Here is a 12,878-nt window from a genome sequence, read left to right on the forward strand (position 1 = left end):
TTATATGGATCACCAAAGCTTTAATTTCATGTTTACATTTCTTACATTACATATCAGGTACATAACAAATATTATACATCAGGTATAATAACAATACTATTTGGAAATGTTATTTTTGAATTTCTTTTTGAAAGATTAATATTAACTTTAAACATTTTAAAAATGCTTCATTTATTTCAATCTCTTTAATACATTTATCAATAGTAAATGAATAGATGTAAATAAGCAACAGGACTCATTCTTTTCCCTTAAAATAGTCCATAATTATTGTTATAATTCATTAATCAATGATAATCTCTGCTCAAAATTACCATGACAAGACAGATTTTTTTAAAAAAGATTATTGCCAATTTGGGCACACACTTTCAAAATGGTTCTCCACCCTGCTTTGTACTGTGATAACAATGCACAAGATTAATATCAAACCTTTTAGGACCACTGTACTCAAACATAAAGTTAATCAAAATTTGCAAACCATAATACATTCCACTCCTACACACAGTTATGATAAAACTGAAACTTACTACTATAAGTATTCAAAAGGAAAGTTAAACAAAAACAAAGGAAAATTAGGTTGCATTGGCGGGCTTGGATGAAGTACATGCTGCAAGGCAGCTGCACTTAATGGTATGAAAATCAAGCACTGCAGATGTTGGAAATCAATAAACAAAAGAAAATGCTGGAAACATTCAGCAAATCAAGTGATATCTATGGAAAGATTGTGGGTTATTAATCAAAAATACCTATATACACTGCTCCTTCCAAGCTGTGCGGGTGCGTGGCCACACAGTAATTGAAATATTCCCAAGCACATAGCTTTTGTTGTGATATAGCTGGAATTGGATCCAGCTAGAAAAAAGTTTACGAAATGATATAGAGATTTTCTTTGTTGTACTATATTTCATCACACCCTTCAATTAATAAATAACATCAGAAGTATGTGATTTTTCAATTTTCATTCTAAATATTCATACTAAGCATATTAAAAAAAAATTAAGTGTCATGTAGATTTCAGACTGTGTAAAAATTTCCTGCTTAGAGCAATGGTTGGACTACACAGCTGTGTTAAAAAAAAATCAGAGGGAAATAAATATGAACTGAATACAAAAAAAAACAAGTTTCAACTTCATAATCCAAAACACACGATACAAATAACAGAATAAAAGACAATTTTTTCACTATCTTGCATAAGCAGTAATAAACCAATACCAATATTTATCATAAACCTATAGAAATCCTGTTGCATAATTATATGAAAATTGGAACTTTGCCCTAGAAATAATAAAGATCCCCACAAGCTTTGCCTCACTATGGCCATAAAGTCAGAGGACTTGGATTTTTTTTTAAAAAAACATACTCACTCAATCCCCAGTCAATGTGGGAAAGTAGCAGCCTAACCTGCCAGAGTTTCAAGTTTTTAGACTTGCCATGCTAAACCCTTTGTACTTGTTTTTCCACTCTCTAAGCCAAGTTTGCTGACTCTCCTTTCCTGGATCCTTCAGACTCCACCTCCAACCACTTTTCTCCAACCTGGCAATACATATTGATTTCCTCCAGGAACCTATCCCAAACAGAACAGCTCTCATTGCCTACGCAATGACTGAATACCCCTGGCACAAATTGTACCTTCAAGTCAGGCAGCATAAAACCAGAAAAATGCACAAATAAGTATCACAAACATATTTGTTTATAAGAACTAATGGTGGTTGGCCCTAGGTTAACCAAGCTGTACAAATGGGTCCCTTCAGACAAGCCTCAAATTACCAGACTTCAAATGAAAACAAGCTCAGACTGAGGAAGTACATTTTATGAAACATTCACCAGAAATTAAACTTTCATCTTAGCTCTATTAATAGGAATCCACTTTCATGTACTAATTTTCAGTATCTATCAATTTACTTATATTAAAACAATTCCCAGCTCTCTCTCTTTCTCAAACTGTTATCACTTTGAATATTACTACCACCATCAAGCTTGACACTTATTTTATGACACTATGTATAAGCATCACTCTTCTTTACAGCATTTAGAGATAACTTTATTACACCCTCATATAACCGAACCCAAAAACCCAGGATGGGCATTAGTTATTTCTGGTAAGTGCCAAAGGAACCATTGCACTCAAAGGCCAATGGATTGTTTCATTTAATTTGTTTTCCACAAAGGCCAGTGGACTGGTCTTTGTGGGGAAAACAACATGGGCACTTGTATGGGCTATATGCCTACCATTTTGGTGGCTATGTGGAACAGTCTATGTTCCAAGCCTACACTGGTGTCTGTCCCTCACTTTTCCTATGCTACATCGATGACTGCATTGGTGTGGCTTCCTGCACCCAGTGCAGAGCTCATCGACTTCATCAACTTTGCTTCCAACTTCCACCCTGCCCTCAAATTTAATAGGTCCATTTCCAACACCTCTCTCCGCTTCCTTGATCGCTGTCTCTATTTCTGGAGACGGCTTATCCACTGATATCTTTTATAAATCCACTGACTCTTACAGCTAACTGGACTATACCTCTTCCCACCCTGTTTCTTGTAAAAATGCCATTGCCTTCTCTCAATTCCTCCATCTCCACCACATCTGCTCTCAGGACAAGGCAATTCATTCCAGAACCAAGGAGATGTCCTTCTTCAAAGGAGGAGGCCTCAAGTCCTCCACTATCACCATTCCCTCTGGGTAGCCTCCAACCTGATAGCATGAACATCAATTTCTTGAACTTCTAGTAATGCCCTCCCTCCCCTCACCATTCACATTCCCATTTTCCTCTCTCCTTACCTGCCCATCACCTCCCTCTGGTGCTCCTCCCCCTTCCCTTTCTTCCATGGCGTTCTGTCCTCTCCTATGAGATTTTCCCTTTTCCAGCCCTTTATCTTTTTCACCAATCAACTTCCAACCTCTACTTCACTCCTCCCCCCCCCCCCACATCCGGTTTGACCTAACACCTATTTCTTCCTCCCCTCGTCCCACCTTCTTACTCTGACTTCTCATCTTTTTTTCTCCAGTCCTGATGAAGGGTCTCGGCCCAAAACATCAACTTTTTACTCCTTTCCATAGGCGCTGCCTAGCCTGCTGAGTTCCTCCAGCATTTAGTATGTGTTGCTTGGATTTCCAGCAGCTGCAGATTTTCTCTTGTTTGTGAATTCTATTCTTGTTTTTATTCAGCCTGATTTGTAAAGACATTTGACCTTTTTCTATGATTATTGGAGAGGAGACTAGCAGGGATGACGGTAGAGCAACAAAGGCTAGAGTTTCTAGGAGTAATTCGAAAGATGCAGGATTAGTTCATCCCAAAGAAGCAGCAGCATTCTAAAGGGAAGATACAGTAATCATGGCTGACAAGAGAAGTAAAGACAGCATAAAAGCAAAAGAGGGAACATACTAAATAAGAACACAGAAATAGGAACAGGAATAGGTCTTCTGGCCTATTGAGCCTGCTCTGCTATTCAATAAAATCACAACAGACATGGCCGTAGACTTAACTCCACCTTCCTGCCATTTTCCCCATAACCCTTAATTCCCTACTATGCAAAAATCTAACTGTGTCTTAAAAATATTTATTGAGATAGTTTCTACAAGATTTTCTGGGCAGAGAATGGCACAGATTTTCTGGGCAGAGAATTCCACAGATTCACTACTCTTTAGGAAAAGCAGACTCTCAACTTCGTCCTAAAGCTTCTCTTCTTCCCCCCCAACCCCCAAAACATGAGGCTATGTTCCCCAAATCTAACCTCAACTACCAGTGGAAACACTTTTCTGCCTTTAGCTCATCGATTCCTTTCATAATTTTATGTTTCAATAAGATCCCCTCTCATTCTTCTAAATTCCAGCTTGTAGAGTCCAAGATGACTCAATCTCACATCATAGGCTAACCCCCTCATCTCTGGGATCAACCTAGAAATCTCCTCTGCACTACCTCCAAAGCCAGTACATCTTTTCTTAAGCAAGGAGATCAAAACAGCATATACTCTGTACATTTGCAGCACTACCTCGCTGTTCTTAAATCCAGTCTCTCCAGAAGTGATTTCCCTGATAGCCGGTTGAACTTGCAAACTATCCCGTTGTGATTCATGCATAAGCATTTCTAAATCGCTCCATACAACAGCACGTTACAATTTTTCCTACTTAAATAATAATCTTATCTTCTCTTTTTCCTTCCAAAGTGGATGACCTCACATTTATCAACATTGTATTCCATCTGCCAGACCCTTGCCCACTCACTTAACCTACCTAGCTCTCTCTGGAGACTCTCCACATGCTCTACACAATTTGCTTTTCCATAAAATTAGGTGTCATGAGCAAACTCAGATACAAGTCACTTGGTGCCTTCTTCCAAATAATTTATATCCCAAACAATTACCCCACTCAACACTGATTGCCATCCAGAGAACAACTATTTATCCAAGGCAACAGACACAAAATGCTGAAGGAACTCAGCAGGTCAGGCAGCATCTATCGAACTAAATAAACAGTCAACGTTTCAGGCCAATATCCTTCTTCAGAACTGGAAAGAGGGGGGGGAGAGGGGTGGGGGAAGAAAGACACCAGAATAAAAAAAAATGGGGGAGGGGAAGGAGGATAGCTAGAAGGTGATAGGAAAGGTAAAGAGCTAGAGAGGAAGGAATCCAATGGGAGAATAGAGTGAGCCACAGGAAAAAGGGAAGGGGGGGGGATCCAGGGGAAGGTGATCAACAGGTGAGAAGAGGTAAGAGGCCAGAGTGGGGAATTGAAGAAGAGGGGAGGGGGAGGGAATTCTTTTTTAAACCAGGAGAAATCAATATTCACGCCATCAGGTTGGAGGTTACCAAGACGGAATCAGAATACATGGTGTTCTACCTCCACCGAGGGTGAACTCATTGTGGCAGAAGAGGAGGCCATAGACCAACACATCGAACCAGAATGGGAATGGAAATAAAATCGCTAACATGGAGGAAATCTGCAGATGCTGGAAATTCAAGCAACACACACAAAATGCTGGTGGAACACAGCAGGCCAGGCAGCGTCTATAGGAAGAGGTACAGTTGACATCTCGGCCCGAAACATTGACTGTACCTCTTCCTATAGATGCTGCCTGGCCTGCTGCATTCCACCAGCATTTTGTGTGTGTTTATGGGAATTAAAATGTTTGGCCACTGGGAGAAGTCAGAGGTGCTCAACAAAGTGGTCACCCAATTTACGACAGGTCTCACCAATGTAGAAGAGGCTGCATTGGGAGCACCAGACATAATAGATGACCCCAGCAAATTCACAGGTGAAGTGTTGCCTCATGTGGAAGGATTGTTTTGGGCCCTGAATGGAGGTGAGGAAGGAGGTGAATGGGTAGGTCTAGCATTTTGGCCACTTGCAGGGATGTGCCGGGAGGGACGAATGGACAAGGAAATGACAGAGGGAGCAATCCCTGCAGAAAGCAAGATGGGTGGGGGGAGGTAAAAATATGCTTGGCGGTAGATGGCAGATGGCAGAAGTTGTAGATATAACTTATTGGATGCGGAGGCTCATGGGGTGGTAGGTAAGGACAAGAGGAACTCTACCACTGTTAAGTCAGCGGGGAGATGGGGTGAGCACGCATGTTCAGGAAATGGAGGAGATGCAGGTGAAGGAAACGTCAATGGCGGAGGAAGAGAACCCCCTCGTTCTTTGAAGAAGGAAGATACCTTGGATATTCTGAAAGGAAAGCCTTATCCTGGGAACAGATGCAGCAGAGACAAAGAAACTGAGTAAAGGGAATAGTATTTTTGAGTAGGAAGAGATATTGTCAAGTTAACCGTGGAAATAAATAGGTTTATATATAAAAAATGTTGTTCCACAGTTTGTTTCCAGAGATAGACAGATCATGAAAGGGGGAGGAAGGTGTTTGAAATGAACTGCACGAATTTAAGTGAAGGGTGGAAGCTGGATGAACTTGACGAGCTCAACGTGGGTGTATGAAGGAGCACCAATGCAGTTGTCAATGCAGCAGAGAAAGAGTTGGGGAGCATTACTGGGGAAAGCTTGGAACATGGACTGTTCTATGTAGCTGATGAAAAGACTGACGTAGCTAGGGCCTATTGCTACCCTCGAATCTGGAGGAAGTGGGAGGAGCTGAAGGAAAAACTGTTGAGGGTGAGGACAGTTCTGCCAGACAGAAGGTGGTGGTGGTAGAGGGGAACTGGTTAGTTCTTTTATTGAGAAAGCAGACAGCTTTAAGGCCTTCTTGATGGAGGATAGAAGTGTATAGGGACTGGACATCCATGGTGAAAATGAGGCAGTCAGGGCTAGGGAATTGAAAGTTAATGAGGAGATCGAGAGCATGAGAAGTGTTGCAGAGGATACAAGTTCAGTGGGACAGGAGTAGGCAGAGACAATGAGCCTCCTTGGACAGGCAGACTTGTGAATCTTGGATAGGAGATCGAAGTAAGCAATGTGGAATAAGGGTTGGTGGCAGTGGATAGGAGTTCTCCAGAATTGATGAGGTCAGTGATGGTGTTGGAGACAGTTTTCTGATGGTTCAGCGTGGTATCCTCTTCAAGGGGTAAACATGAGGTGGTGGCTGAGAGTGGCCACCTAGCCTCAGCAAGGTAGAGGTCAGTCCACCACACTACAACACCTCCTTTGTCTGCAGGTTTGATGGCAAGGTTGGAATTGGTGAAGAGAGATTGGAGGGTAGTGTGTTCAAAAGGGGCAAGGTTCCAATCTCCTATCCACGCTAATGCATTACCCCAACTCCACACATCAGATTTTTATGGATTAGTCTTTCACGCAGCACTTTTATTGCATGCCCTACTAGAAATGCAAGTATGCAGCACCCACCTGTTAGCAAAAGTTAGTGGGAAGCTAGAGGATTTAGAAGGTTTTAAAACCAAAAGGAGACAACTAAAAATCAATGAGAGAAAAGATGAAATATGAAGGCAAGCTAGCTTAGGATGATGGCGCTGAATGGTGTCTCCTTTGCTTGCATCTTTGGGAGCAGCTCTATTTCTATCTTTAATATCTCCTTCTCCTTTTCAGGGTTCTTTTGAAGACTCTGACCTGGAATTATACGATGATTTCGGTTTTTTGCAGGAATGGGACCCGCTCTCAGGGCCTCACAACTGGCCGTTTTTTGATATGCCAAGGACTTGGCCTAGAAGACTAGTGCACCTTCAGAGTGCTGGAATTTCATGGCTCTGGAGGCAGGTGGATTTGAGGTCGGTGCCACTGCAGAAAACTGGTGTGTCATAGGAGACAGAAGTAGCAAGCTGGCCGCTGGCTGTGCGCCCAGAGACCCGAGATCTTTGGGCACAGAGCTTGGAAAAAGCAACGCAACAGACTTCTAACACCATAAAAATCGATAAGTTGTTTTGTTATGTCTCTCCTCTTGCTGTGAGATGGGAACACCTCTTTTCCCCTTATTAGGGAGAGAGAGAGCTTGTGGTATGTCAAATTACTAGGTGAACAAGTAGTCTTTGGAGTATCGTACGTATGTCTTTATTGAGGCTTTGCTGCACGCTTGAGTGCTCAGTGGAGGGGTGCAGATGCTTTCTTGCTGGTGGGGGGGTCGTTGCTTTACTGCTGCTTGTGCGTGGGAGTGGGGAACTGGTGGGGGCTTTGGGGTTCTAACATTGTAACTGTCATTCATTCTTTGGGGCACTCCTTTTTTTGTAGATCTTTGCGAAGAAAAATAATTTCAGGATGTATATTGTATACATTTCTCTGACACTAAATTGAATCTACTGAACCTATAAAAGGAGGATACTAAAAGCTTTTTCAGATATATAAAGAATAGAGGCAAGAATGGACATCGAACTGATGGAAAATGATGCTGGAGAGGTAGTAATGGGGAACAAAGAAAAAGTGGATGAACTCTTAAGTATTTTGTGTCCGTCTTTACTGTGGAAGAAACCAGCAACATGCCATAAATTTGAGAATCAGGGAACAGAAATAAGTGGAATTGCCATTACTCAGGGTTAAGTGCTTGGGAAGCTGAAAGGTCTGAAGGTAGATAAGTCACCTGGACCAGACTGGGAAGATATTAGAATACATTATTAAGGATGAGGTTTCAGGGTATATGATAAAATAGGCCAAAGTCAACAAAGTTTCCTTAAGGGGAAATCTTGCCTGTCAAATCTGTTGGAATTCTTTGAGAAGATAACAGGCAGGATAGATTAAAAAAAAAGTCCGTGGATGCTGAAAAAGGCTCTAGTGCTTTGCCGGCGTTTATGACGAATAAGCTCTGATACAGGTATGGATCATAATTGACATTTCAATGACAAACTATACCATCTTCATCAGGGAGAATGCCTGGGCATATCAAGTCTAGTGGTATTTATACCCCTGTAGTCCATCCTTCCTGATTGATTAGTCCTCGTCCTGTTACACACCTCGTGGGTATCTTGTGACTGTCTTATGACCATGATGTAATTGAGTATCTTGTAAGCATGATGTAATTGTCTTGTGATGGTGGGGTGATGTAATTTTCCTGCCAGTGTGAGGTCACGATGCAATTTTCCTGCTGGTGTGAGGTCAGGATGCAATTTTCCCGCTGGTGTGAGGTCACGTGATGGCATGTTTCCAACAGGGATATAAGGAGAAACCCCTGTTGTCATGCAGTTAGTTCGTCAGTTAATTCGTTATGCTGCATATTCGTCTCATGATGCAGTTTTGTTTTAAAGTGGAGTTTTACTTTCTATTTTAAGGTAAAAACATTGTGCCTGCAGTTTCGCCAATCGCTGCCAGTTTTTGTTTGTTGCACCTTTGATTTACCTTTACAGGCTAGTATTGGAGAGTGAAGACCTTACCAAAGTACGGGAACCCAAAAGACTGAGTAAAGTTGGTGGCATTGGGCAGTTTGATAAAGGGAGTAAGAGTTCAGCATGGACTACAAGGGCTGAGATGGCCTGTTTCCATGCTGTAATTGTTATACGGTTATATGGTTATATGGATCAAGCTTATTGAATCTTCGTTCAGGAATAGTGGCTTGCATCTGAGATAACCCCTGCAAGATCAGTAAGGTTTGTGTAGTATTCACCCTCCAGGAAAAAGGTCAGTTCCTTTAAGCCATTTTATTTCCTTCGTCGTGAATTCTTTGGACAAGGCACTTCTCGGCTGGGATCAACAGTAACGTCACATCTTTGAGGAAATCAGTTTTCAGGGAAGTCTCTCCTTACTGACTGTATAAATCACCTGGACTTTCAAATTTACTACTTTAAGACTGTGTTCGAATTTACCACTTTAAGAACTGTTCCAGAGTTCGGCTGTTTGTTAAATTGCCGTATAGCAGTTAACTTCGGGTTAAGTTAGTCGGTTGTTTACTTTTCACGAGTGTTGAGCAGATTTTAATAAATGTTTATGCTTGTTCATAAAACCTGACTCAATTCTATATTTCATTGTTGCCGACCATGCAACAGTCCAAACATCCTGCAATTAATACCATCCACAAATCCGTAAGGAAGTTCAAGTCACAGCTCATGCAGGTCAAAGATGACCTGGGACTCAAGATGGCTGGTGATTACAGGATACCCTGTGAATGTGGAGCAGCATGACTCAGCAAAACGGGTTGCACAGTGGAAACCCGCATCAAGGAGCACAGGAGGTGTATCCGTTTGAGTTACCCAGAGAAATCGGTGATAGCAAAACACTGCATTCGTAATGGCCATAGAATTGACTTTGATGGCACAAAATTACTGTGGTACACCAATGACTTTTGGGGCCGCCTGATAAAGGAAGCCATTGAAATAAAACTAGAGGAAAAGAATTTTAACAAAGACCAAGGTCTTGCTCTAAGAAAGAACTGGAATTCAATTGCAAACAAGGTGGAAGGGCAGAAACCTCATTAGACAAGGACTAACCAACCAGGAGGGAGATACTACGGGGGTATAAATACCACTGGACTAGACATGCCCAGGCATCATACCTGATGAAGATGACAGAGTTTTTCTTTGAAGCATCGGTTATGATCGATACCTGCACCCAGATGGAAGCCTGAGGAGAGTTTATTCATCAGTGGATGCTGTTTACTTTGATTTTCAGAGTCAGTGGATGTTACTTACTTCAATTTTCAGAAGGCCTTTGACAAGGTGCTACACATGAAGCTGCTTAATAAGGTAAGAGCCCATGGTATTACAGGAAAGGTACTAACATGGACAAAAGATTGGCCGACTGGAAGAAAGTGAAAAGTGGGAATAAAAAAGGCCTTTTCTAGTTGGCTACCAGTAACTAGTGATGTTCTGCAGGGCTTGGCTAGGGTTCGCTACTTTTCACGTGATATGTTAATGATCTAGATGATGAAATTGATAGCTTTGCGGCCATGTTTGCAGATACAACATTAATGGGTGGAGCAGCAGTTAGTGTTGAAAACCAGAGAGTCTGCAGGAGTTGGAGATAGTATTTACTTTACTTGCACAATTTATTGTTCACATTGATTGTCAGTCTGTTTATATACAATTTTTCATAAATTTTTATATTTATTTTGTCCCTGTAAATGTCTGCAAGACAATGAATCTCAAGGTAGTATATAGTAACATATACGGACCATGATAATAAAATTCACTTTGACGAGCAGAATGGGCAAAGAAGTAGCAATACAGAATAAGGAAGTTTATGATCATGCTCTTTGGTGGAAGGCATAAAGGCATAGACTAGCTTCTAAACACAAGACATTCAGAAATTAGAGGTACAAGGGGATTTGAGTGTCCTAGACGCAAAAGATTCTGCAGATGTTGCAAATTTTGAACACACAGAAAACACCGGAGAAACTCAGCAACTCAAGACTCAGTACCTAATGAAAGGTTTCAGCCCAAAACATCAACTGTTTATTCCCCTCCATAGATGCTACCTGACATGCTGAGTTTCTCCAGCGTTTTGTATGTGTTGGGAACTCAACTGCAAGATACCCTAAACTGGAAGGAAAATGCAATGTTAGCATTCATTTCAAGAGGACTAGAATATAAAAGGATGTATTTTGAAATTCAATGTTGGAAAATGCATGGTCATGCACTTTGGTAGTAGAAATAAATGTGCGGACTATTTTCTAAATGGGGAGAAAATCCAGGAATCTGAGATGCAGAGGGACTTGGGAGTCCTTGTGCAGAACACCCCGAAGGGTTAACTTGCAGGTTGAGTTGGTGGTGACAAATGCCATGTCAGCATTCATTTCAAGAGGTCTAGAATACAAGAGCAAGGATGTAATATTGAGGCTTTATAAGGCACTGGTGAGGCCTCACCATGAGGTTTTGTGAACAGTTTTGGGCCCCTCATTTTAGAAAAGTTGTGCTGGCATTGGAGAGGGTCCAGAGGAGGCTCACAAGGATGATTCCAGGCATGAAATAGTTATCTTACGAGGAACATTTGATGGCTCTGGGTCTGTACTCCCTGAAATTCAGAAGGCTTGGGGGGGGGGGGGGTCTCATTGAAACCTTTCGAATGTTGAAAGGCCTAGACAGAGTAGAGGTGGAAAGGATGTTTCCCATGGTGGGAGAGTCTAGGACAAGAGGACACAGTCTCGGGATAGAGGGGCACCTTTTCAAAACAGAGATGCAGAGAATGTGGAATTTGTTGCCACATGCAGCTGTGGAGGCCAGGTCGTTGGGTGTATTTAAGGCAGAGATGGATAGGTTCTTGATTGGACATGGCATCAAAGGTTAACAGAGAGAAGGCCGGGAACTGGGTTTAAGGAGATAGAAAATAGGGTCAGCCATGATTGAATGGTGCAGCAGACTCAATGGGCCAGATAGACTAATTCTGCTCCTAGGTCTTATGGTTTTGTGGTAACGCTGGGGCTCTACAAGGCATTAGTTAGATCACCAGACCTCATTTGTAGTATTGTGAGCAGTTTTGGGCACCATTTGTAAGGATATGCTGGCATTGGAGTGTATCCAGAGAACGTTTACAAGAATGATCCCAGTAATGAAAGGGTTAACATATAAGGAGCATTTGATTTCTCTGGGTCTGTACTCACTGGAGTTCAGAAGAATTGGGGGGGGGGGGAGGGGCTCAATGAAACCTGCCAAATATTGTAAGTCCTGGACAGAATGGACATGGAGAGAATGTTTTTAATAGTGGGAGATTCTAGGACCATAGGGCACAGCCTCAAGAATAGACGGATGTCCATTTAGAACAAACATGAGGATGAACTTCTTTAGCCAGAGGATGGCAAATCTATGGAATTCATTGCAAAAAAAAAGACAGCTCTGGAGGCCAAGTCATTGGATAGATTTAAAGTGGAGAATGATGGATTCTTGATTAGTAAGGGTGTCAAATAGTAAGGGCAGAAGGCAGAAGAGTGGGGTTCATAGGTAAAATAAATCAGCCATGGAGCAGATTTGATGGACTAAATGGCATAATTCTGCTCCTATGTCTTGTGGACCTTCATGAAGGAAATGAGAATTTTTCCCCCAGCTAGGAATAGCAACAGTACTTAGATGAAGTAAATTTGCTCAGCTCAGGTTATATGGCAACATTCTCATCCAAGTCAGGTTGAGATTGAGTTTCAAACCCTACTGCATGACTAAAGCATAATATACAAGGCACCTGCACAATGCTGAAGGATTGCTGCATTGGTAGATGCTTCTTTGAAGATCTAAACAGAATATATTTAACTCTTCTAGTGGTTTATGTCAGCATGAAAAAAAATTCTATTGCAACATTTAAAGGGATGGGTGTTTCCCTGCATCTCAACCAAACCATCAGATACAAATTAACTGCTTTTAATTTTAATTTGTGGCTTGTATGTTTCTCAACTGTGTAACAATTTCTACTTAAATGATAGTACAAATGGTAGATCTTCAGCAGTGATATGCCTCCAGAAAGGTTCTCCTTTCATTTACATCTGTTATTATCAAAACGTTATTTGTTGTAGATGGGCCATAAAATTGGGGGGGGGGGGTGGAGGAACTCATCTGCAAATGAGCACACCTAGTCCATC

The 12,878-nt window shown here is 41.6% G+C and overlaps 1 protein-coding gene across 1 annotated transcript in view; it reads right to left on the reverse strand.

Annotated features, from left to right (window-relative positions):
* map4k5 (mitogen-activated protein kinase kinase kinase kinase 5) overlaps positions 1-12,878 on the reverse strand; it is a 155,957-nt gene that overhangs the window by 110,079 nt on the left and 33,000 nt on the right. The window lies entirely within an intron of this gene.

Source organism: Mobula hypostoma, chromosome 1 (assembly GCF_963921235.1).
Source record: "Mobula hypostoma chromosome 1, sMobHyp1.1, whole genome shotgun sequence".
In the NCBI taxonomy this organism is placed as follows: Eukaryota; Metazoa; Chordata; class Chondrichthyes; order Myliobatiformes; family Myliobatidae; genus Mobula; species Mobula hypostoma.